This window comes from Emydura macquarii, unplaced genomic scaffold (genome assembly GCF_026122565.2).
Source record: "Emydura macquarii macquarii isolate MOO-44397 ecotype Brisbane River unplaced genomic scaffold, CSIRO-AGI_Emac_v2 contig_318, whole genome shotgun sequence".
In the NCBI taxonomy this organism is placed as follows: Eukaryota; Metazoa; Chordata; order Testudines; family Chelidae; genus Emydura; species Emydura macquarii.
Genome location: NW_027130455.1, coordinates 8,101,031 through 8,128,025, shown reverse-complemented (window position 1 = coordinate 8,128,025; position 26,995 = coordinate 8,101,031). Strand labels below are relative to the sequence as shown.

The following is a 26,995-nucleotide window of genomic DNA, read 5'->3' as shown; positions in this document are numbered from 1 at the left end:
AGAACCACAATAGTTGTAATAGTGCCTACTCACATCTTGACTTTTTGTATTTCCCTTCTTTAACAGGGTGGCACTCACCTCTCATGAGCACCCCTGGTCGAGTGTGTGGATGCCTGCAGTTTTGCTCAGTTTCTCCACTCACAGTGCCCCATCAGCCACTGCACTTGTCAGGTGGGTCTTCAGTGACTCAGCTTTCCAGCCAAGTCCCACACAGTCAGTGTGCAAAACAAACCCTTTCCAGGGTACACAGTATAATGTCCTGCAGCCCTCCTCGGGCTCAGTCTTTAACTAGTCCAACAGGGCCCATCACGGTACCTTCAGTTGGTCCAGCTAGGTTCCTAATCGGATATTGAGCAACGCCCCGAGGACTTCTCCCTGTGGACTCTGCCTCTACTTCACTCCTCAGTGACCCCAGTCTTCCTAATTAGCCACCCCTTTTGGACTCAGTTTGCTAACTACAGCTCCCTGCTGAGCATTGCATCCTCTTTCCCTTCGGTGCCCCAGTTTTAATTCCCTTCCTTAGGGCATAGCCACTTCCCACTCACTGCTCTAGGTCCCAACCCAGGGACCCTTTAAGTATAGCAGTCTAGCACGGTGTCCCTTTACTGATTGCTGCTCTATGTTTCCCTGGGCCACTTCCACATAGCCCATTTTAGTTGAGTCCCAGAAGCCAGTCAGAAGTTCCTTCCTTGCTCCCGTCCCTGCCAGTAACTGCTCTGTCCAGCTCTTTCAGCTCCTGCAGCCAGTCAGGAGCACCTCTTTTGTCCCCCCAGTCCCTGCCAGCAGTCTGATCTCACTCTGGCCCTGCAGCACCTTTTATATGAGCCTGCTGGACCCTTATTGGCTTCAGCCTCTTTCCTGATGGACTGCATTCCATGCTGCCACTCTAGGAGTGGAGGACTTGGAGGACTTCTCTATTGTCCTCTTCTGGGTGGGATGTGGCAGGGCCATGAGGCCTCCAGCAGGGGGCCTCAAGGCCTAGTCAGCCCCATCACATCTTCCTAAAAATATTAGGAATTAGCCTTTTTTCCTGTGTCCATGTAGTTGTTTTCTTCTATAAAATTCAACAACAAGAAATAAGAAATCAAATGCATTTATACTCACAGAATAAAGTTTTGCATGACTGGTTGTTTATGAAAGAGAGATGGTTATACTGAGTCAAAGTAACACAATTATCTTCTTGAACAGGCTCAGCTACTCTACACTATTGTTTTTTTGTTGCTATCAGGTTCTTTTGTGTATTCTCTTATACTTTTGTCTGGACCACCACTGGCTAGAAATATATTAGTAGAAGCTGTTGTCATGGAAAATCTTAATTACCTCTGCAGATATAATCTCCTTGTCACTGCTAACAAAAAAATGGATGCAAGATCTGCAAACGACACTTATAAAGCTGAGTTTGTAGAAAATGGGTTTTTAGTCCCATGAACAACTGAGATTTCAATTATATTTTAAAAAATTAATTGTGGGTCAGTGAAAATGTTTTGTTTTCATTATGACTTGTTTTTCATTTTTTAAAAATAAAATATAAAGTACATTGTGAAATGAAAAGTTTAAAAACAAAAGAAACCCAAAATTTATTTCAATCTTTTAAAGAAAACTTCATTGGAATCAATAACATTTCATGGGGAAAAAAAAATCATGTAATCAAAATTGCATTTTCCTATTTCAACAAACATTTTCTGATGAGCTCTAGCATAAAGCTCTGAGACTGAGGTCCTGAGTACCTCCAGTGAGGGCTCAGGCACCCTGCTTGCAGGAAGCACCTAGCAACTTAGAGAACTGAACCTTTGTAAGTCTTGGCCACTACTGTGAGAATTCTGACCTAATATGGTTGTGTCAGAGGTGCACTACAAACTAAATGCAATGACAAATTGGTATCACTTCATTTTAACTTATCTTCTTGGTTTGTAAAATTTGACACATCCTGGCCTTGTCACCTTGTAATGTAGTAGCAGATGGTATAATAGATTTTTTCATTATCCTGTATGTCCAAGCATAAACAGATGTTTTTATGTTCTTCTTCTTCTTCACTTGAAGGCTTTGGGCACCTGCTCCTCAATCCCACTGCACAGCTAGTGGTAGAATTTAGTCCTGCAAATGCATAACTCAAATGAATGGATAAGTGTAGACTGAACTGCCCACAGCTTGAAAAGGCTGAATATAATGGAGCACATGCTACCCTCTGTCAGGCAGTTCAGTGAGTAGTAAAATGTGGCACATTTTTACAAGACCAATGGGGTGCTGATCAGTATCCTGGCCAAAATTCCAGTGTGGGGAAATACACACTGCCTCCCTAGAATTCACCTTGTACTTTCCTTTGGATGCTGCAAAGAGTTACAAAGGCATCTCACTAAATTGGTTAACCGGGCAAAAAAATGCCTGATGGAATTAAATGTTGATAAATGCAAAGTAATGCACATTGGAAAACATAATCCCAACTATACATACAAAATGACGGGGTCTGAATTAGCTGTTACCACTAAAGAAAGAGACCTTGGAGTCATTGTGGGTAGTTCTCTAAAAACCTCTGCTCAATGTGCCGTGGCAGCCAAAAAAAAGGATGTCCAGTCAGCATGGATTCACCAAGAGCAAGTCATGTCTGACCAACCTGATTGCCTTCTACAATGAGATGACTGGCTCTGTGGATGTGGGGAAAGCAGTGGACATGATATACCTTGACTTTAGCAGAGTTTTTGATAGTCTCCCACGGTATTCTTATCAGCAAGTTAAAGAAGTATTGGTTGGATGAATGGACGATAAAATGGATAGAAAGCTGGCTAGATTGGGCTCAACAGGTAGTGATCAATGGCTCAGTGTCTAGTTGCCAGCCAGTAACAAGCGGAGTGCCCCAGAGGTTGGTGCTGGGGCTGGTTTTGCTCAACATCTTCATTAATGAGCTGAAAGATGGGGTGTATTGCACCCTGACAAGTCTGCAGATGACACTAAGCTGTGGGGAGTGGTAGATACGCTGGAGAGTAGGGATAGGATACAGCGTGACATAGACAAATTGGAGGATTGGGCCAAAAAAAATCTGATTAGGTTAAAAAAGAACAAGTGCAGAGTCCTGCACTTAGGACAGGAGAATCCCATGCACAGCTACAGACTGGGGACTGACTGGCTAGGCAGCACTTCTGCAGAAAAGGACCTGGGGGTTACAGTGGATAAGAAGCTGGATATGAGTCAGCAGTGTACCCTTATTGCCAAGAAGGTTAACGGCATATTGGGCTGCATTAGTAGGAGCATTGCCAGAAAATCGAGGGAAGTGATTATTCTCCTCTATTCGGCATTGGTGAGGCCACATTTGGAGTATTGTGTCCAGTTTTGGGCCCCCACCAGAGAAAGGATGTAAACAAATTGGAGAGAGTCTAGCGGAGGGCAATGAAAATGGTTAGGGGGCTGGAGCACATGATTTAGGAGGAGAGGCTGAGAGAACTAAGCTTGTTTAGCCTGCAGAAGAGAAGAAAGAGGGGGAATTTGATAGCAGTCTTTAACTACCTGAAAGCGGGTTCCAGGGAGGATGGAGCTAGGCTCTTTTCAGTGGTAGCAGATGAGAGAACTAGGAGTAATGCTCTCAAGTTGCAGTGGGGGAGGTCTAGGTTGGATCGTAGAAAAAACTTGTTCACTAGGAGGGTGGTGATGCACTGGAATGGGTTACCTAGGGAGGTGGTTGAATCTGCATCCTTAGAGGTTAAGGTGAGGCCTGACAAGATCCTGGCTGGGATGATTTAGGTGGGGTTGGTCCTGCTTTGAGCAGAGGGTTGGACTAGATAACCTCATGAGGTCCTTTCCAACCCTAATCTTCTATGGTTCTATAAACGATTAGAAAAGGGATAGATAATGAGACAAAAAAATACCTTAATGCTGCTATATAAATCCATGGTACGCCCACACTTTGACATTCTAGTCACCCCATCTCAAAAAAAGATTATTAGAATTGGAAAAGGTAAAGAGAAGGGCAATAAAAATGATTAAGGGTATGGAACAGCTTCCATATAATGATAGATTAAAAAGATAGACTTTTCAGTTTGGAAAAGAGACAGCTAGGAGGGGATATGATAGAGGTCTATTAAATTGTGAAAATGGTATGGAGCAAGTGAATAAAGAAGCATTATTTACCCCTTCACATAACACAAAAACCAGAGGTTATCCAATGAAATTAATAGGAAGCAGGTTTAAAACAAACAAAAGGAAGGTACTTCATACAACTCACAGTCAACCTGTGAAACTCATTGCCAGGAGATGTTGTGAAGGCCAAAATTATAACTGGTTTCAAAAAAGAATTAGATAAGTTCATGGAGGATAGGTCCATCACTGGCTAATAGCCAAGATGATCAGGAATGCAACCCCCTGGTCTGGGTGTCTCTAGCCTCTGATTGCCAGAAGCTGGGAGTGGACAACAGGGAATGGATCACTCGATGATTACCTGTTCTGTTCATTCCCTCTGAAGCACCTGGCTTTGGCCACTGTTGGAAAATGGGATACTGGGCTAAATGGACCATTGGTCTGAACCAGTATGGCCGTTCTTTTGTTTTTATGTACAGTGTTCTTCACTTCCTACCTTATGTAATCATGAAGTGTTGCTGTTCACATGAAGAGAGTGTCTTTCTCTTTCAGAGGTTGCTACATTTCAGTACTGGGAGATGTCATTCATAAAGTTTGTAAAGCAGTTTTGCATCTTGGTTTTAGGATTAAAAGCCCTATAGAAATATAAGACTGTATTATTCATAGACATTTGTGGTGCAGATCATAATTAATTTATCATCATGCATTGCTCCTGTAAGGTAGAAAATATTTTATTTCATCAATGAGGAAATAAAAAATTAATTAATTAAGTGAGATATTAAGTGTCTTGCCTTAGGTCACACAGAGTCTGGGACAGAGCAGCAAAGTGAACCTAGATTTAATGTCTTAACCACAAGACTATCCTTTCGCTGTTATTGTTATTTAGTTAGGAATAATTATGCAGTCTCTCTCTCACACTATGAAATTCTTACTGCTCATTGTGTAGTGAGAAGAATGTGAAGCAATAGCTGTTCAGAAAAGTATGCTGTTGAAGATCTACATTGGTTCAATCAGTCTTCAGCTCACACCTGTGAAATGGCCTGTTTTCTCAAGCTTGTCAGCAATGTACATCATTCACTTGACAACACATGAAACTTGAGTTGGCTCATATACAGCCATTTCCAGTTGAAGTGTTGGTTAAATTGATACATTCACACAGGGGAACGAAGTAAGGATGTTCTCTCTCTATTTATTGACGAGGAAAGTCCTGCATGAATATCCTCCTCCTCCAGTATTCGGAGCAGAGGAAGAGTGTCTGTGTACCAGTGAAAAGACTGGGGAAGGAAGGAGAAAATTGTAATACTGAGACAGGTGGGCAGCAGCCAGGATCAAACTTGGAACTGCTGGCGTGTAACACATGAGCCTCTACTGCAGGAGTTAAAAGATGTGATTTTAGCTAAGGCCGTAGTAGCAGGACCATCAACCACTAGCTGGTCTAGCTACCACTAAAGGGGGACAGAATGCCACACTGAGCAGGCATGGGTTACACGATAAAGTGGGGAGAGAATGTTTCTCTTGAGTTAATTGCTTTAATCTTTTCCTTATTGTTCTTATCTCCCTGTTTGAAGCCAATGGAAACACACACTTAGCCCCCTCGTCCCTCAGCCACTGCACAACTAGTGGTAAAATTTGGTCCTAAATGTATAATTGCAATGAATGGAAGGAAGGCATTCCTTCCTGAAATGAGTGGAAAGGGGGCTGGCTACCCTCTTCAAAGGAGACAATCATTTTGTAAGTACGGAGAGCCCAGGAATTCATGACTATCCTTCACCAGCTAGGAAGGGCATGTGTCAGTCAAATCTGGTGGCTGATATTTTACAGAACTTCTAGGGTTCCATATGTAAATGGTCCAGATTCTGTGAAAGAAGGAATGGATTTATGGCTCATGTGCATGGCAATCAGTTCCTGTAATCCTGTCTTGGATTCAGGTGATCTTATCTGCAAAAGAGGCTAGAAATTCTTCCCAATGAGTAATGCTGGGTCTTTCTGAAGCTGAGTGGAGGTATTAACACAGCAGTTTATGATTCAATAGTTATACTGAGCATGACTTCTTGGCTGTTCCAGTATAGGAAAAGAAGAAACTCTTGGCATCTTGTACAGCTGTGGCACAAGACAGGAGGAATTCCTTATGCTTTATGTTGTCAAATGGCTGCTAGTGTTTTCTGACACTGGCATTCATTCTCCTTCCTGACAGTCAGAGCACATAACAACTACTGTACTTGTTAGCAAAAGAGATCAGACTATGTGCCTTATTATTGAACTAGTTGGCTGTAGCTATGACAGAAAACATTTTCCATTCCTGTTTCTGCTGAGTGAAAAAGATTTTGCTAAAACCTTTAAATAAATTAAATACCCCTTGTGCATCATTTAGTTTCAGTCTTTTATATTAAAATCATGTTAGTCTTTCACCTTTGCACAACTCCTGTATGTTGAATAACCATTTTCAACAACTTAGTATCATGCAGTGCTAAACAAAGCTTTTACACAGTAGGCTTATTTTACTTCCAGCGTAGATACTGGTCCTTAATTACCCCAGTATTGTTTTAAACTCCCTCAACATATTCCTGTCTGATGTTCTGTGCTGAGATAACACTTTCATTTTACAGTATGCATGTACAGTCAGAAGTTTGACAGGAGGCAAAGGCAATCAAACCATATTGTCTGGCATAACAGTGGAGGAACTGCCATGTTTCTTATGCAGAAGATTAATAATAGACTCTGCTATCTGTATAAAAGAAAATATGTCATACTGTGTGATATTGTCCCTATGGGAGCCCAATATGAGACATTCAAGAGAGGAATTTTAATCTTTAGACATGAAACCTTTTGCTTAAATATCAAACAATAAAGCTCTTCTGCAGATATCAGACTAAGATGCTAAGTTTAGACATATGTTATAAAACAACATCCCTTTTCTGCAAGATGGTGGTGATTGCTCACAAATAACTGTTTTAATTAAAAGCTTTAGGGACCATACTCTGCTCTTACATGCACAATGAAGATTATGCTGATGTCACAGTAGTCGGGGTAGCAGAAGATTGTGGCATGAGCCAAGGTTTTAGTAGTGGGGAAGAGAGAAAGGGGCAATTTTATAAATATCATTGAGAGAGAATAGACAATAATTGATGAAATCTCAGGTAGAAAGAAAGAAAGAAAGAAAAACCATGATTGCAAGCTTAGAGTAAAAGAAGAGTAGTGGAGTTGTGCATGGTGTGGGGAGGGGAGTCAGTTTGGGAGCAAGGTTACAGAGGACACTTTGTGCCATATTTAATCTAAGGAATTAGTGGAGTATCCAAGAGGATATGTTGGATAGAAAGGAAGAGCTGAAAGCTCTGTGATAAGGTGGGAAAGGTCAGAGATAGAAAAATAAATTTGAGAGTCCTCTGCACAGTCCTGTTAAGAGAGACCATCGGAGCAGATGAAGTCAACCAAGGCATCTCCTTCTTGTCTAGGGATGAATTTGATCCATCCTATGATCCATCGTGTCCTGAATATTTGAATGAACAATAGACCAGCACTGCAACACTGGATTTAATTAAACCCATCTAAGAAACAAGAAAAGGCTAACTGTGAAAAATGTAGGGGGGCTGGGTGAAAAAAGCCCTGATAATAAGCTTGCAACAAATAAAGTCTTTCTTATAATGTTCAAAGCATGTCTCTTTGGCTTGAATCCTAGATATGTAATTGTTTGTTTAGCGGTGATGGAATACTCGCTCTACATTAATTCCTAATGTATTATTGCAAAATGTTCTGTAATGATGACGTGCTTGAGCTGTTAATTGATTATGAAATGCCTTAAGAGCTTTATGAAAGGCATAAGATACAATTCGTTATTATTGGATCATGCAGCTCGTTAACTGTAAAGAAAGTAAGTATGCTGAATTCCAATTTGCCTGTGAATCTCTTTTGTTTGGAAATAGATTTCTGTCATTCTCCTTTTCTCTGCTAATATCAGTGTCTGCTGCTTGTTAGAATGGAAAACTGTTTAGAGAGATTAAGGGCTTGAACCAAATCTCACTGAAGTCAATTGGACTTTCCCATTGACTGCAGTGGGCGTTGGATCAAGTCCTGAATAACTTGAAGCAAAAGAGGTGGGGACAGAACCTATCTATTCTATTCTATTCTTTACATTCCTTCAACTCTTCCACATCTACTTGATTCACAAGGAATTCCTAGTACAGAAACCCTTTGAGAATTCTGGTCTATATCCAGGACTGGACTTTAAACATCCCTAAATTTTGAAGATGGCTTGAGATAGGATTCAGGCCCATCTCTCTTTACTTTGTCAAAAGGATTTCTTTACAAGCAGTGAGATTAAGGCAATTAGAAACAAATTTTTAAAAAGTGACCTCTAATGGTGAGTGTGGTGTGATGGGGTGGTTCACTCACCTCTAGAATGGCACCTCCTCTTGGTCACTCTGGGGAATAGCTCACCAGATCAATGCCCCTTCTCACAGTTGCATGCCATTCTCCGCCTCTCTCTGGGTCTACAGCCCCTCTCTCACTCCACAAGCTGCCACTGCCTCTTCATGAGTTAGCCATCCAGCCAGGTCAGCAAATGGTTTCCCCTTCTAGGGTTGGTAAGTCTTTCCTTGTCAACAGTCCTAGGCAATCTTCCTATTCACTGCCTCATAGGGCCACTCCCTCTATGGCTGGAAGGGGAACCTGGGCCCACCCTCTACACCAGGTTCTGGTTCAGGGACCCTCTAGCCAACAGTCAAGATCTGTTCCCTTCTAGACTTTACTGCCTTTCCCAAAGCCCTGTTCTGCCTTCTCCCCTCTCTGGGTTTGCCAGCCCAAATGCACCTCCCTCATCTTAGGGAGTGACTACAGACTTTCCCAGGGGCCCCCTCTGCTTCCAATTTCCTGTCTTTATAAATCCAACCTAGTGCGTTCCTCCTCAGCTGGGCTCCCTCCCTCCCTCAGTCAGGGGATTACTTGGCCACCTGATTCCCCTCATCTGTGGGCCATTGGGTTAATTACTCCCCTGCTCATTCTGCATTAACCCTTTCCAGGCAAGTGTGGGGTAAACACCCCATCACATGTAGTAAAATTGTTTGCAAATACAAATGCAGTAATTATGCAACAGATCCTCCCTTCATTTTAAACCTGTGGAAGCCCTGCCATTAGAACACTGCATGCCTGGAGAAGCTGTGGCTTGATGGGGAGCCACTCTATGCTCCATCTCATAAGAAACCCACAAGGAAACACTCATAGGGGCTAATGCTCACCCTAGCAGCGTAAATGTGCCTTGGTTCCTGCTCCACATGCTTTTAAAAACCTCAATGGCAGCCAAGAGAGTATGGGCCAAGACAGAATCCAGCTGCCCAGGTTGAAGGGAGCTTCAGAAGTAGCATGGAGAAGTTCTATGTCAATGGCCCAGCTCTCCCTTGTCTTGTGAAATCTGCATGACTTGCTTTTGGACCTCCATGCACTAGTGGATCTTGAGACGTTCCACAGTTGTGCACACCTCAATCTTTACATGATCAACTCAGAGTACAAACTCATATTTTTACATCAATCCAGCCCGCTCCTGGGATTTCTCACAGGAGGGTTGTTATAGCCCTTAGCCCTTGAAGGACAGCTATTGTTATCACTACACTTAATTGCACAGAAGAATAAATGACTAAACAAAAGTATTTCATATCTCTTAAATATATTAAGAAAATAACAAGGAAATAGGAGCTACCTCCCGACACAGTCCACGACCCAGGAAACACGGTTCAGCATGTGGTACGAGACTTTCTATTTTGTTGTACAGCAAGGTTGGTGTAAAATTAATAAAATAAAAATTAAAAACAGAATTCATCTCACAACACCTATGAGAACTGCCTGTCTGTCTCATGCATTCAAATGCTGCCATGTGAGACATATGAAAATCCCACCTGATAATGATCTGTATCAGGGAAAAGGCATCTCTCATTGAGATATATCAACAGCACTCACAGAGATGGAGATAATGAAACAGTGACAGGTGTTCCTCTAAGCACTTTTCCAAACTGAGTTTTGAATATAGATTATTAGTTAAATATTTATTTGGCTACTAGACTGTAATATTCATTTTGATAAGGGACTATAATCCAGGCAGTTTTCCTTTAAGAACTGCTGGCTTTGATTTTGTGACTGTTGAGGTGTTCCCAGCCTGTGATTCTTATCTCCATCAGAAGAAGTGTTTGAAATTGGGCTGTAATCTCTACAGTTCTACTGAAGTCCAAATGGATTTAATTTCCTTACTCAAAGAATGCCTTGCAATCAATTTTACGTAATTTGTTTTCTTGTATATCTTACCTTTTGCGGGAGCTTAGTGTGACAGGCAATTTCTATTTTTTAAAGTTCTTCATTTTTCTTAACTATTTTTATATTTGGATTTTTAAAAATTTAATACTTAAAAATTTAAGAGTTTTAAATTAGGTTGTTCATTTTATTGCAAAATTTTTGTAAAAGGGGTAGTAATTTTTCAAGCTTTTCCAACAAAACAAGTATATCAAACAAAGTGAAATATTAGTTGTAGATCTCAGTAATGCAGGCCGTATTCTATGCTGATTTGTACCCATGCAACCCATTGATTTTAATGAGTCACACTAAGTTTTTTCACAGAATTTCACCCTATATTTATTTCTTACCAAGGGGGTGGTTTGGGAATTTATACGTACAGTATTACTACTTTCTTAATTTTGAAGATTTGACTGCAGTTATCTTGATATCTGAATTCCAAAATGAATTTAAACTTTTAGGGTTAAAATACAGCCTTCTGTGGAAGACCAGCATATGACTGTGCAACACATAAGTACTAGTCAAAATAAAGCAAACTAATGTCCCATAAGTGGGACTTACGTGTCTTGCACTGGTCTTCTTCCCAGGGGTGAATTTTGTCCCTAGTTCCCAGGCTCGCAGTGAGTGGGTGCATTGTGATTGACCGCTAGCTACTTTAATAATGGCTACATTAGAAATAATTTGGATAGGAACATGGTAGTTGTACACATTTGGAAAGGTTGTCAAGGGACATTGCTTGACACCAGTGCTATCCACCCAGCTACTGTGGAATGATCATATATTTGTTACACAAAGATTTTATATTTTTGCAGAAATATTTTTTTTAAAACTCTATTTCAGGAATAGACGGTCCCTGTGCCTAAGAGTTTACAATCGACATAAACTAAACAGACACAGGGTATGGGCAGCGGCCTAGCACACAAGCCGAGTGAACAATGTGATGGCAGCAAACTGACTTTTGTGTGGTGGGTTTACTTAGGAGGGGATCAGCTAAGTGGAAAGGGAAGGGGAGGAGAGTGAGAGGGACAGGGCTGGGGAGGAGAGAACAACAGGGGAAGGGGTGGGAGTGAAGCTGAGCTGGAGACTGTGAGGGAGGGGGTGGACCAAACGGCCAATCAGCACAGGGCAGAGAAAGTCCAGTCAATACTGTGCAAGGTTCTCTGAATGCAGACGGAGGTCCCTGCTTTGGCTGTTTCTGCCCCAACTGGCTGGAGTCTCTGGCTGGCTCCTCTCTGCAATTTTCTGCCAAGACCACATGGTGGGGGGCAGAGGAGAGGGCACCATCTGGGTCTTAATGTCCCCAGAGAAGGGGGATGAGGACTTACCCCTTACTTTTCTAGCCCCCTATACTGTATGGCTCTATACTATATCAGATGCTAATACATTACAATCTTTAGTGCCAAATATGTACTGTGTAGGATGAAAGAAATAGTTAACACACAGGGCAGTCATGCTTAAACCATTTTGTCGAAGACACATTAAACTGTATCGGCCTTCATTATAGCACCATTGGCAAATTTTCCCATTATTATTTTCATTAGGGAGAGCAGAGTGGTCTATTACATTAGAAGCATCTCTGGATGAATATAAATAAATTACCACTAAAATGTTACAAGGTATAAAATGTAAACATCTTCAACTATGCTTCTCCCTTTTGCACAGGTCAAAAGAGAAGTGTCACAACCTGAAAATAAAAAGTCCTGGGTCTGCTAAGTAATTTGTTATTATACACTGGGAGAGAGAAGAAAATCTACACACACACAAATAAAAAGGCAGACGGTAAATTATTACTGCTAGAAATAATCTGCAGCTTTCAGTCTATCCTTTTAATACTTTGCCTTGTTATTTCTGAATATAAATGAGAAACTTTTTAGTAGGAAGAAGCAAGGATAATACGGATACCGAGCATGAAAGCTTTAGTACATCTGATACAACGCAAACAAGCAAGAATAACCTTTTATTTATCTCCAAGTACCCCAACATCCACAACCTGTGAAATGCTATTGACCTGAGGCAAACCGTCCTTGAACTGCAAACATGTCAGATCTCACAAAGCTAAGTAGGGTCAGGTGGGAATGTGACAATACAATAATAATAATACTTTGCACTCTTGTGGAGAGCTCTATGTCCATAGATCTCAAAGCACTTTACAAAAATGTGCATCAAATTTTCCTCATTTTTCAGATGTGAAGTATACAGGTTAAGTGTTTTGCCTAAGCAAGTCAGTATCACAGCAGGAAACAGAACGCAGGTCTTCCAGCTCCCACACCAGTGATAGCTTACAGGGAATGCACAGCTGCCACAGAAAAACAGCCTCAGCGATTTGCTAGATGGCACTCTTTCCTCTGAATCAATGTGTCAGCCTGGCATCAGAAGGCACCAGGCTACTGAAGGTGATGGCATTTGGATCTTATTAATATTGTTTCCCTTGTCCTGCCTCCTTCCATTCCTTCAAATTGTTTGTTACACTCATTTAGTGCATCATGTCTTAAACTAAAGCCTCACTACTCTATCCAACTCAAGAGAGGTTTGTCCAATTAAAAACGTTCTGGGCTGGTAAAATAATATGACTGATATACTCAGTGTAGAGTGGTTTGCAAGGAATACTACATTGTGTAGTTGTGCTGAAGCTAAACAACTACTACAAAATATATACATGCAAACATTTTGTTCCCAAAATAATACTTCTGTATAAGAACATATTAAAAGAAGAAAGACCGTTATTTTCAAAGATGTAATTTAGAAAGAGATGCTTCAAGTGACTTGTTTTTAGCCTTTAGAAATTATCAGTACCATTGGTTTGACCAACTTGCCCTAAAATGAGCTCATTAAGTCTCACTGGAAATACTATATAGCAAGTAATCGTATGTTTAAAAAACCTCTATGAATTTTATGTCCAATTAGAAAAATACTCTGCAATGTTCAGCACTTGATTTCAGTTGTGGACGTCTGCCAAAATACATTTAACTAAAGTGCACATATCAGTTAGATTAATACTCTTTGAGACAGAAGTGGCCCTGACAACAGGGAAATCATCTATTAGAGGAAATAAAGATCACAGCAAAATTGCTTGTTAAAAGTACTCAAACTCTGGTGGAAATATCAAAGTTTATTAAAAAAATTTATTATCTCAGATTTAAATGGATGGCTTAGTGGATGAAGATTATCTGTCTTTTTTCACAGCTCCCAGCTTGACCACAATGCATCAAGAGGAGTGAATATATTCCTTGAAAAAAATAAACTGGGGATTTTATGCTTTTCCTGCCATTAGAAAAAGTGGTGTGTGGGGAGGAGGAATGCCTATTGACTGGAGTGGGTTACAAGTAAGGAGCTCTTACTTTCTGGACTGTTAGCTGGGTGACCAGTCCATACACAGATATTGCCAAAAACACCCTATATTTAAAATACTCCCCTCAAATTTCCGACTAGATTACCCTCTTCTGGATCCACGTTAAGACCAGAAAAAAAGTCTAGTCCCTTGCTTTGTCCCTTCTAGGATGTGATCCTGCTCTTTCTCTCTCTGTAAAATAGATGAGTGCAACATTTTCAAAAGGTGGTTTTAGTAAAAATGTCAAAATAAATATAAAATCATGGCTGGTATTACTCTCTTAAATGAGCCTTTAGAGGCAGAACTATATGTTAGAACATAAAAAGCAGGCACATGAAAATAGAAGAATCTATCTAGATACTTATATGCCTCTCATCCAGGGGTAGCCAAACTTACTGACCCTCTGAGCCACATACAATGATCTTCAGAAGTTTGGGAGCCAGGGTGCACCTGCCGGGCCTTAGGGCTTCTGCCCTGTAGCAGGCTAGTGATGGGGCTCGGGGCTTCTGCCCCACAGGGCTTGCCTGCCAGGGCTTGGGGCTACTGCCCCACGGAGTGCGCCTGCTGAAGCCTTGACACCCAGCAGGCGACTCCCATGGGGCAGAAGTCCTGAGACTCCCTTCCCTGCAGGAGCCCTGAGCACTGGCAGGTGCCTCCAGTGGAGCAGAAGCTTCTAGCCCTACCACCCCACCAGGGGGCTGAAGCTCCAAGACCTGGCAAGCATGCTCCCTGGGGCTGAAACCCTGAGACACCCCCCCTCTCCGCCGGGCAGAAGCCTCTAGCCCCCCCCATCCCACCGCAGGGCAGAAATCCACCTTAGTCTGGTAGGCAGAGACTGGGAGAGGTGCAGGGGGCTCCACAAGCTGCACATAACTGTAAAAAAGCCACACGTGGCTCCCAAGCCACAGTTTGGCCACCGTGCCATAGTATCTGAGGTCTCCTGGATCCCAGTCCAGTGCCCTATCCATCAAACCACTCCTCCTACCGTTACTGCAGATTATTGTTTCTACACCAGTGTTGTGTTCTGGATATCAGAAAATTGTGATAAATGAAAGAAAAGACAGAACATAGAGAAATGTTATAATATCTTACCTGTTCTAGAGCAGTGTTTCTCAACCTTTTAAGTAGCAAGTACCCCCAAACTTCTGAAAATTTTAATAAGTACCCCAACACTCAATTTTCCATGGGATTTTATATTTACAGACTAATGTGAGCCATATGTTGGAAGAAGGGCTGAGTATATAAGGCTGTGCGTGATAAGACAGGTGTCAGATCTAGTGTGGGTAGGGTTACCACCCTCACACAAGGGGTGCACAACTCAAGTATGTACCTGGGCTAGAGGTGATGTTGGCCAAAGCTAGGCGGCTTTGAGCGGCATGCCAATGCTGGGGAATATAAAGCGCCGAGCCAATTTTTTTGCCATAGATGTGAGAGGAGGAAAGGATCAGAGAGAGACAGGGAAGGAGGGCGAGAGAGAGAGAGAGGGAAACAGGAAAAGAGGGTAACTGGTGAAATCTGGGGTTGTCAGCTAGAGCAGTGAAAGTGACAAGTTTTCTGGGCATTGGGCTTTGAGCCAGGGAAGGGGCAATTAATTAAACTGCTGTTGCACATCCACACTATGCCAACTGCAGCAACATGTTGAAACTAGACATCCTGAGCATAAAAGTCAAAAGGTCGACTTTTTCAAATGCAGAGAAGAAGCAACAAAGAAAGTCATGCTTGAGGCAGATGGAAGTTTCCAACAGCAAACATCCTCGGTTGTGAAGGCCTCTTATGTTGTGTTGCTACGAATCGACTGTGCCAAGAAGTCACATCCAATAAGTGAGAAGCTTGTTCTGCCAGCATGCAAAGGTCACATGTCACTTGTGCTTGGCAATGATACTGACAAAAAGCTTAACATGCTTCCTGTGTCAAATGATACTGTGAAATGCAGGATATGTGAGATGTCTGAAGATATCAAAGAACAAGTTGTACGCGAAATTTAACATTCTGGTTTCAATATGTTCAGCCTGCAACTTGATGAAACTACTAATGTTACTAACTGTGCACAATTGATAATGTTTGTATGGTATGTTAATGCTAGGAACTTTAAGGATGAGTTCTTATTCTGTGAACAACTTGAAACAACCACAACTGCATACGACATTTTCAATAAGGTAAATGCCTTTTTCAAAAGCAATGGCATTGAGTGGAAAAATCTTTGTGATATCTGTACCGACGATACGCCAGCCATAATGGGTGTGTTATCCATCCTTCAGCATAAGGTAAAATGCGTGTCACCTAACGTGATTGTCACTCATTGTGGAATCCATTGTCAAGTCCTAGCTGCAAAGACATTGCCAATGTGCCTTATTGCTGTGGTGGATGTTGTTATATGAGCAGTGAACTTCATTAAGCCATATGCTCTGAATATTCTTTTTTTTCAGGAGCTCTGCACTGAAGTGGTGAATATGAATTTCTGCTTTTCCACACTCAAGTCCAATGGCTTTCTAGGAGACACTCATTAAAGCACGTTTTTATACTTTGTAAAGAAATAGCTGAGTTTTTCCTGCAAAAAAAGAAACAAGAGCTGAACAAAAAGTTTAGTGACAAGAAATTACTTCTCTGTGGGCATACCTAGTTGATATCTTTGATAGCCTTAATGACTTCAATCTGTTGTTTCAGGGAAAATGTTCAACCTCACTAGACCTGACTAATAAAATCAGAATCTTCCAGATGAAGTGGGATCTGTGGCACAGTAAGTTATACACTGACAGATATGGCATATTTCCAACACTTTCCTCTTTCAGCAAGGAGACAGTAGTCAATACTGATAGTGCTCTCTAGTCAGCTATCAGTGAACATCTGAGAGCCCTTCACAAAGAGTTTTTACGCTACTTCCCAGCACTACTAGAAGTGCTTCATTCCCTGGTGAAGAACCCTGTCAATGTGATGTTAGAGCAGTTACCTACTGAGGATATGCACACACAGGAACAGTTTTTTGACATGATCAATGATGATAAAATGAAAGCAAAATTCACACAGCTGCCTCCAAACCAGTTCTGATGTTCAATTGCAAGTGAATATTCACTGGTTTCTGAAATGTCACTGAGAGTCCTTCTGCCATTTCCCATCACCTAGGAATCTGACAGTGGATTCTCTAGCCTTCTCACAATAAAGAAGAAATCCCAAAATCAGTTTGATGTGAAGGATGACATCAGATGCACCCTTTCTAACACAACACCAACAATAAAACTTGTCAACATGTCAAATAAACAGCATCATCCATCTCACTGATTTTCTTGCTGCTTTTGGTGTTTAGTTGCTGTCAAGTATTAAAATGAAATTCTACTTACCAGTAACTATTTAATAAAACGATTTTTCTGCTTATAACAGTCATTTGATGAAAATATGTTATAATCTTAATTTAAAAGTGGTAAGAAAAAGTAAATTCATTTTAAACAATAGGGTTATAAATTTAGAATTTAAAATAGTGTTAAATATAAAAAACGTCTTAATTTATAAGTGGGGTCGCACTCAGAGGTTTGCTGTGTGAAAAGGGTCGCCAATACAAAAAGTTTGAGAACCACTGCCTTATATGCTCCCTCCACGTACATGTCATATTGGACATCACTATGGTGGTCTGTATCAATAAAGAGGGAAGGGCAAGATCTTGTCCCTTCTGCTCAGAGGCAGTCAGACTGCAGAACTTGTATGTCAGTGTAAAGAGGAAATTTTATTAACCCAGTAACATGCCTGAACCATTGCTCACAGCTGGAATACCAATTGTTATGCTTATTGCTGAAAGCAGCTGTAAGGCTTTTGTAGCAGCCTTAGCACAAAAAGACCAGAAGGGGAGGACGAAGTGAATGACCATGAGCAGTAAACATGACCCTATGCCCTCCTGACTTGAGCTTTTTGCTGAAGCATGTGGTTTTGCAAGATGCAAAGTCTAGCAATAGTTAACTATTGCTATATGAAATACAGCTGGTTAACTGATGGAAAACACCAGGCTGGAAAACTCCACACTTAAACTCAGCAGTTTATTCTGATGGACAAGCTATGTTATACTATCAAATTAGGTATACAAAGAGGAAGAAATCTGGGGTTGGCACTTGGACACTTGAACGCTTAGACACCTATCAAGTTCCCCTGCAGATGGAAGGCCGGCCACTGGACGTTTGCAGTTATCCATTCGAGATCGCCTCAAGACCTTGGATAAGTATGAATCCGATTTCTTGGGGTGTTTTACTAACCTGTTGCAGATGTGTGTAAGTGCTGGAGACTAAACTAAAACTTTAAGTGAAAGCACTTTTGTATAGTACTGCTTGTGCCAACCATTCATGGGTTGGAGGGCCGTGTCTCCATTGATTTATTTCCTGCCACCGCCTCACCCAGAGTAAAAGTTACCAAGAGCTTTGGGTTCAGAAACCCCGAGTAACAGAATTGGAAGCCTCAGCAAGGATGGTGAAGAAGAGGGGGACTGTTGGTGCAAACCGGTAGTTGTCAACTGCAATAGGACAGGGGTGTCAAACATCCGGCCCGCGGGCCTTTTTGGTCTGGCCCCTGGCGGCAGCGTGCGCTGCCGTGACATCTCGCAGTGTTGTACTCTCTGGCGGTGTTGCACGCTGCCTCCAGAGGATACAACGCCGCGAGATGTCGCAGCAGTATGCACTGCCAGGAGATCTCTGGAGGCAGTGCGTGGAGTGCTGTGTGCACAAGACACAGCACTCCAAAAAGCCGGGAGAGGGAGAGTGTGGTCTTGGGGCATCGCGCAGTACTATAATTCTTAATCATTGATCGATTCTTTTAATCGTAAAATAGTAGTGGTTGTAGGAGTGAATTTACTGCAGTTTTTATATCGCTGATATCTAGCAAATAAAATATAATACTACATAAAAATGGTTGTGCCTAGTATTTCAATTTATGGTATGTATGTCCCACTTGAAGTACATTTAATTCAAATCTGGCCTGCCACAGCAAATGAGTTTGACACCCCTGCAATAGAAGACAGAGGACAGTGAGGTGAGGTAACTGTACAGTTCTTGTGTTGTTGCTCACGAGTCAATTTAAGAATAAATTCCATTACTGGGACTTAGAGCTCAGGCCGGCGGCCTGATTGAGTGAGGAATTATGTCCAAAGAAAAGGAAACATCTGGAAAGATAGAGAAGTTAGATATGGTTTTGGGAAAAAGCTTTATTGATTTTGTACAGAAGCATGGTAATGGTCTCTGGAAACCTGGGAGCTTGACCAACTCTGGGGCGTTCTTGCAGCTCCATAAGCAGATAGTAACGATGGTAGTAGGTAAAGAGAGAGATCAGTTAAAGCAGAAATAAAGGACTTAAAGAAACATAAAATTGAGAAAGACAAAGAGACATCCAGCTTGAAGGCTAAGTCAGACACCCTCTGGGCTCAGATAGCGGGAATGCAAAAGCAAGTGTGTGAGAGAGACAGTGAGTGAGTGAGAAGCTGGAGCAGGAAGGGTCTGGACTGAAACAGCAGACAAAGGAGAGTGAAGGAATTGTTATGGCCTTACTGAAGAATTCTCAGGATAAGACCCAGGAAGATCACGGAGAATGTAAGAGACAAAGTTGTGCTCTCCGACCATGTGAGGAGAGCAGAAGGGAATAGTGGCTACAATTAGAGAAAGTTGTAGTCTAGGAAGGGGGCTGGTCAGAGGAGGATCTCGACTCGTATCCTTCTCATTATGAGTATGAGAGGGTTAATCCCCAGCCTTTTCCTTTGGGCTCTTCTGGGCAGTCCCGGTATGGCCCCTTGATTGAAACGCTAGAAGAGTTGCAGACACCCACACCCATACCCGCACGGTGAGGAAGACTGGTCCCCGAGGGGGAAACCAAGGAGGGGAAGAACGGGTAGAGGTCACACCCTTCACCCCTGACCAGGCGATGTCAGCAGGGAAATTAGTTTGTCCGTTGAACCGGAGTCTAGTCTTGGGATGACTGGCAAGGATAGCTGGCATCCCCGGTGGCGGCAACTCCCACTCTCCTCTCGGAGCCAGGATAGAGGCTAGAAGTACGTGTTCCCAGATGCTTTGGCCCACAGAGCCCCACTTCTGGATTAGTCGTTGCCATCGGTTTTCCTCTCCCTCTGCTGCTTCTTCTTCTCTCTCTCTCTTCCCCACCCCCCTTCTCTGCTCCTTTTTTTCTTGTGTTTTTGTTTTGAAAAGTTAAGGGTTAATGCCACAGCTGAAAGCATTTTACTGCCCTTGAAGATAAGGTTGCCAAGCAACAGGAAAGTTTACTTCGCTACTAATCCTAACTACTGCCTGGAAAGCAGTTTTAAGAAAAGAAGTAAATTAACGAAAGAAAGGTTGGGTCCAAAGAATATTGTTTATTTTAGGGCCAAAGGAGAGGTTGATGGTTTATGTGGAGTTTGAAGGAGGGGCTTTAGGGTAGAATTTGTTGTGCCACCTATTCCTTGATTAGTTCCTAGAATGAGAACTTGTCTGAACCCCCGACTGGCATTAAAACCTCACAGGGGTTTAATGAGGCACAGAGTGTTGTTCCCTTTTGCAGAAACATTCTGTATCGGGTAGGGAAGAGGAGAAATAAAAGGACAATTTGGTTCAATGGCTTTGGGGGTGGAGGAATTCTAGGAATAGAGAATTTGAGGAAATTGAGAGTGCTGCTTGATTTTGCTAACAGGGTTCTGCGGGAAATGCCTCCTGTCATACCATGGGAGCCTGTGGAGACTTCAGCGAGATACCGAATAGGAGCCCTTAGGGCATCTGAGGAATTGGAGTGGCCTACCTGGCCGCCAGAATCCTAGAAATTCCAGAAAAACACTAGGTGTGGACCAAAAATAAGATAGAATGTGGTAAAATTGAGGCAGAAATCCTAGTTATGGGCCCTGATCCCCAACGCCACATGGGCGCCGGGTGAACTGCCCATTAGGGGAGCCTAGGCTAGAGGCCACGCCACTCTCCCATGCCTGGAGCTGCCCCCCTGGAGGAGCACCACCCAACTCCAGAGCCAGGCCTGGGCCACCCCTAGCTGAGTCCCAACAGGGCGGCCCCAGTGTCAAGTGGCCCCAGCAGCCCCAGCCGAGCCATGCGTGGCCCCAGAGCACCAGCCGGGCAGAGTCCCCGCCAGACGGCCCCAGCACCTGGCGGCTCCAACTGCCCCAATTTCTTGCCGGGTGGCCTGAGCTGCGCATGGCCCCAGCCTTCCCGGAGCATCACTCGGGAGGCCAGAGCTGGGTGTGGCCCCCGTCACACCCGCTGGCTGCCCCAGCCTCCCCGGAGAACCAGCTGGGTGGTCCAAGCTGCGCTTGGCCCCGACCACCCCAGAATACCGGCTGGGTAGCCTGAGCTGTGCATGGCCCTGGCCACGCATGCCGGCAGCCCCAACCTCCCTGGAGCACTGGCTGGATGGAGTCCACGCCGGGCGGCCCCAGCACCCAGCTGCTCCAGCTGCCCTGATTCCCCATCGGGTGCCCCCAGCCACTCCCAGAGCACCAGCTGGGCGGTCCAAGCAGGTGGCCCGGACCATTGGGTGGCTTGCCCCCCTCCCATCCCACCACGTTTGGGACAGCCTGAGAGCGGGAACGGGAAGCTGCTGTCTGCTGCAGCACCGGTGATGCAGCAGGAGGAGGCAGGGCCAAGCCTGGCTGTTTGGGAAGGCTAAGCCTTCCCCGGCCTATACTACCCAGCACCCATGCCACCCCAGAAGCAGTATAGGTATCCAAAGGAGGCAGAAGCCAGCCTGAAAGAAGCACTTGATAGGCTTTTGGGCCAAGGAGTTTTGGTAAAACAGATAAGCCCAATAATGCTGCTCTGTGGCCACTTCTTAAAGGAGACAGCAGGACTTGGGGCCTTTGGTGGATTTTTTGCCCCTTAATTGGATGACACAGCTGATGGCCCCAATAGTAGCTAAGTATAAGGAGGGGATGGCCTCCTTTGCAGGAGGGGCCCAGTGTTTTTCAGTTTTGGATTCGGCCAATGCTTTCTTTGCTATCCCTTTACACTGGGACAGCTATTACAAATTTGCTTTTACCTTTCATGGGAAGCCGTTGTGTTTTGCTAGGGTCCCCATGGGCTGGAACAATGCTCCTATTATTTGTCTTGCCAAGGTAGTCAAGATGTGGGCAGGAAGGCCCAAAAGAGACAGTGTAATTTTTTTATATTGATGACATCCTGATTTGTGCTCAGACCAGGAAAGAGAATCTGGAGTATTGGACTAGACAGCAATTTGGCAGATTCCGTTTAAGGTAAGCCCAAAGAAAACCCAGCTGTGCTCCCAACAAGTAAATTATTTTGGAGTGATTTTGGGATACAAGGGCCGTTCTCATGACCAACAGAGAGTGGAGCTAAGATTTCACTGAGGGATTTTCAGAGAACACAGCCGCACTGCATGGATTGTAGAAGGAGGGAGAAGGATAAAACAGCTGTTTGTGCTGCAGCTGGCAATTATCGAAGGGGGGATGGAAGCTGTAGTGAGTCAGAATCATAGAACCATGGCATTTCTACAGGTTTGTTAGTAACAAGAAGGAAGTCAGGGAAAGTGTGGGCCACTTACAGAATGGGGGAGGCAACCTAGTGACAGATGATATGGAAAAAGTTGAAGCACTCAATGCTCTTTTTGCCTCTGCCATTATAGACAAGGTCAGCTCCCAGACCACTGCACTGGGCAGCACAGAATAGGGAGGAGGTGAGCAGCCCTCAGTGCTGTAAGAACAGATTCAGGACTATTTAGAAAAGCTGGATATGCACAAGTCCATGGGGCCGGCTGTAATGTATCTTGAGGGTGCTGATGGAGTTGGCTGCACAGCCATTATCTTTGAAAATTTGTGGCGACTGGGGCTGGTCCCAGTCGATTGAAAAAGGCAAATAGAGTGCCCATCTTCAAAAAAGGGAAGGAGGAGGAACCAGGGAATTACAGACCGGTCAGTCTCACCTCAGGCACTCTAAAAATCATGGAGCAGGTCCTCAAGGAATCCATTTTGAGGCACTTGGAAGAGGGAAGGTGATCAGGAACAGATAGCACAGATTCACCAAAGGCAAGCCATGTCTGACCAACCTGATTGCCTTCTATGATGAGATGACTGACTCTGTGGATGTGGGAAAAGTGATAGACATGACATACCTTGACTTTAGCAAAGTTTTTGGTACAGTCTCCCACGGTATTCTTATCAGCAAGTTAAAGAAGTATTGGCTGGATGAATAAACTATAAGAGGGACAGAAAGCTGGCTAGATCATCGGGCTCAACAGGTAGTGATCAATGACTCAGTGTCTAGTTGGCAGCCGGTTACAAGCGGAGTGCCCCAGAGGTCGGTCCTGGGGCCAGTTTTGTTCAACATCTTCATTAATGATCTGGAGGATGGGGTGAAGTTTGCAGATAACACTAAACTGGGGGGAATGGTAGACTGACTTAGATGAATTAAAGGATTGGGCCAAAAGAAATCTGATGAGGTTCAACAAGGACAAGTGCAGAGTCTCAGGGCCCCCACATGTGGGGGGGAGGGAAAGGGTACACTTTACTGGGGCCTGGAGTCATGAGTATGTGTGTGGGAGGGGCCCACATTACAAGTTTGTACTGGGCCCAAAAAAATTGTGCTTGGGCCCTGCAGAGTCCTGTACTTATGACAGAAGAATCCCATGCACAGCTACAGACTGGGGACCGACTGGCTAGACAGCAATTTGGCAGAAAAGGACCTAGGGGTTACAGTGGGCAAGAAGCTGGACATGAGTCAACAGGGTGCCCTTATTGCCAAGAAGGTTAACGGCATATTGGGCTGCATTAGTAGGAGCATTGCCAGAAGATCGAGGGAAGTGATTATTCTCCTCTATTCGGCATTGGTGAGGCCACATTTGGAGTATTGTGTCCAGTTTTGGGCCCCCACCAGAGAAAGGATGTAAACAAATTGGAGAGAGTCTAGCGGAGGGCAATGAAAATGGTTAGGGGCTGGAGCACATGATTTAGGAGGAGAGGCTGAGAGAACTAAGCTTGTTTAGCCTGCAGAAGAGAAGAAAGAGGGGGAATTTGATAGCAGTCTTTAACTACCTGAAAGCGGGTTCCAGGGAGGATGGGGTAGGCTCTTCTCAGTGGTAGCAGATGAGAGAACTAGGAGTAATGCTCTCAAGTTGCAGTGGGGGAGGTCTAAATTGGATATTAGAAAAAACTTGTTCACTAGGAGGGTGGTGAAGCACTGGAATGGGTTACCTAGGGAGGTGATGGAATCTCCATCCTTAGAGGTTTTTAAGATGTGGCTTGACAAATCCCTGGCTAGGTTGATTTAGTTGGGGTAGGTCCTGCTTTGAACAAGGGGTTGGACTAGATGATTGAGATCTCAATAGACACAGCAAAATGGGTTTATGAAGATCAATACCTATGGAATACGGTTTTGTTAAATTCTTATATGGAAGGGACTTGGTGTTAGCTATGAGTCTGACATCTTGGAAAAATTGTATGTATGCTTAAATTCAGTGGCTGGGAAGTGACATTATAGGATAAACTTAATTGATGTTAACTCATCTGCCCTTGTTGTAGTTAACAACTCCTGTATACGTCTGCATAGCTGGCGTTCTAAATTAGTTGTTAATTATCTCTATGAAGTTGACCACAATCCCCATATAAATTTATGTTTATGTAAAGTACTATCCGTAGTTGGGTGTGATATCAACTTCATTAGACCTTTAATAGAAACCCAGTTGGTAGAAGGATACTACAAAATCTATTCTGAATTGAAACCTCTGCATTTGAGAGTCAGTCTGTCCGCTTTAAGACAGAGAATTAAACACCCTGATCTGAAAAAGCATCTGCAGGAGCTCAAAGAAAGCAGTCATGAAGTGATGGTTACAATCCATCACTCTGCAGAGCAAAGAGAAAGAATAGTTAAATGAATTAAAGGAAACGCCCAGTTTCACAACTGGTGGGATATTTTGACTGAAATGGTAATTACAGCGATGAAGCTCTAAATAAAGGAATGGTGATTAGAGTGATGAAGCCCTAAATAAAGGAAACCTTTTAGAATTCTTTAAACTCCTAAGCAAATACGACAGAGAAATACAATCTCATCTCAAAAAACTCCCTAAGAATACAATTCTCATGAGCCCAGATATTCAAAATGAGCTTTTGGAATCTGCGGCTTCACTACTGTCACACAAAATCAAAATGAGCTACATGAAGCCCTTGACACATACTATTCAATTCTGGGTGATGAATGTAAAGATTTGTCAAAATGCAAGCTCGTTGCAGTGTGCATCAGATACATACATACATACATACATACATACATTGCTGACATGACTGCAAACAAATTTCAGAAAAGATTATGAAAGTACTCAAAGTGCTTGAATTAGATCCCGAACTGTGTGTTGACTTCAGTTTTGATGGAGCATCAGTGATGTCCAGAAACAAAGGAGGAGTTCATGTCATTTTAAAATGCACGTTTCACCAAGCTGTTTATATGCATTATAACTCCCATCTGGTTCTCTGCACAGCATCTAAAGTATGTCCCTGTGTCACTACTTTTTCTGAAATCCTGAAATCTTTACACTGTTTTATGTCATGGGCCTACAAGCTGTCTTGTTTTTGGAAATACAAAAACAGCTGCATCCTTGCTACAAAAGGATTGCAAAGTGCCACGTTATTGATCTGTATTAATCTGATAGAATGTCTAAAGCGAAGCTTTGCACAATTTCGGGACAAATACATCAAATGACTTTGACAAAGTTCTCAAATTAACAGAAGAGCTCATGCAAAAGTATGGTATTGAAAAGTGGTATGTATCTTCCTCTTGAAAGAGAAAGCTACCTAATAAAATAGCTGTCTACTTTGGGAAATTCTTTCAGCGTTCATTGCAATGCTGATTTGAGACCTTTGTGGAACAAGATATTAGACTGTCAGATCATTGAATCAAATTACCGTTTTCAGGACAATATCTATGGTATAATGAAAGTTTTTGCTGCTTTTATGCCAATGTCTGAGACCTTCGGCTAAAGAGAAAGTCTTCAGCCTCCATGCAGTTTGCACAGCATCACTGTGGAGGAGGTTGAATTTATTGTGTTTACACAGCAATCAAACTAGCTGAAGGTAAGAACTGTGGTTCTCTCATCAAAGTGCTAGACAACTGCAATTTGGACATTTTCCCTAATGTCAGCGCTGTTTTAAGAGCACTCTCACTCTTCCAATGACAACTTGCACTGTGGAAAGGCTCTTCTCTACAACAAACAGGCTCAAGACAGCAACAAGGGCATCAATGCTCACCAGCTGCCTCGATCACCTGTCACTTATCATTCGAAAGGGAACTGTGCGATTCATTGGACTCTGACAGCATTATTGCTGTATTCAACAGCAAGCCCCAGCACCTCATTCTTTAGGGAAGGGAGACGGCTTCAAAGGTTTATTGTCACAAATTATTAAGGCAGGGAGCTATTGAATTATTTCATAAATCTCTGAAAGAATCTGGTTTAGCTAATACCCTGAATATTTTGTATTCTATTTTTTTAAAATCTACCCTTAAGTCGTTGAGTTGATGTGCTTTCTAGTGAAATTGCCGTGTCAAGTTTAAAAGTTATATGTTTGAGCATCACAATTTGGTTTTGCTGAGTGCTTTAAGTCATTAATAATAATTTAAATATTTAAAGTATCATCTATGATGTATGAGAACTTTTGCAGACTGTTTATCTACAAATCTACAGTATCTGGTGTATCGTAAACTAACTATAGCCATGTTCATATTAGTGTAGCTAGCACGGCTGTTTCGCTTGTGACACAAGGCTTATGCCCACCCATGTCAACCAGAGGCCCTGCCAAAAAATCAGTTCTGACTACGCCCCTGGTTAAAATGGTGCCTTGGTAAAATAGTTACTAACATGCAGCCAATATGCCAGGAAAATGGCTCCTCCAGGGACCCCATGGAGTAAAAAAATGTAAGAGTGTGAATTTTGAACAATCTAGAGAAGCAATTGGTAATTAACCCCGCCCACTCCCTCAAAAAGGTCATCATAGGCCTGACCCTAGCAAACATTTTGGCATTACAGCCCCTCTTTAATCTTTAAGAGGTTGGTCCAGCCATTATCTGAAGGCTTGAAAAACTGGATAAATCTACATGAGGTCCCCAAATCTGGCAAGGGATGGGTAAGAAGGCACCGCTGGGGAACAACTGGAACAAGGACGGGAGTTCTTAACAGCATCAATGAGGAAGTACTAGCAAGCAAGATAAATGCAATGGGTTGACACAGTCAGTCCTCTCTTCAGGAGCTGAGTGCTGAAGACCTGCTCTTCTAGTATGCTAGGGGTTTTCAACCTTTTTCAGAAACTGTACCCATATGGTCTCAAGGTTTCACCTGAACTACCTCTTCATGGTTTTCACTCAAGCTGATGTT

At 43.0% G+C, this 26,995-nt stretch overlaps 1 protein-coding gene and 1 long non-coding RNA gene across 3 annotated transcripts in view; one reads left to right on the top strand and one right to left on the bottom strand.

The window, feature by feature from the left end:
- Positions 1 to 1,576: 1,576 nt before the first annotated feature.
- On the bottom strand, positions 1,577 to 8,781 carry LOC137165863 (uncharacterized). Its single transcript, XR_010923512.1, has 3 exons — positions 8,455 to 8,781; positions 4,562 to 4,700; positions 1,577 to 2,094 (listed from the first exon to the last, which is right to left on the bottom strand). It is a non-coding gene; the product is annotated as an uncharacterized lncRNA (long non-coding RNA).
- Positions 8,782 to 17,811: 9,030 nt separating this feature from the next.
- The window catches only part of CEP295 (centrosomal protein 295), an 86,578-nt gene continuing 77,394 nt past the window's right edge, over positions 17,812 to 26,995 (top strand). For both annotated transcript variants that reach the window (XM_067568281.1, XM_067568259.1), the window contains exon 1: positions 17,812 to 17,867. The gene's annotated coding sequence lies outside the window, so the exon portion shown is untranslated. The remainder of the gene's footprint in view (positions 17,868 to 26,995) is intronic.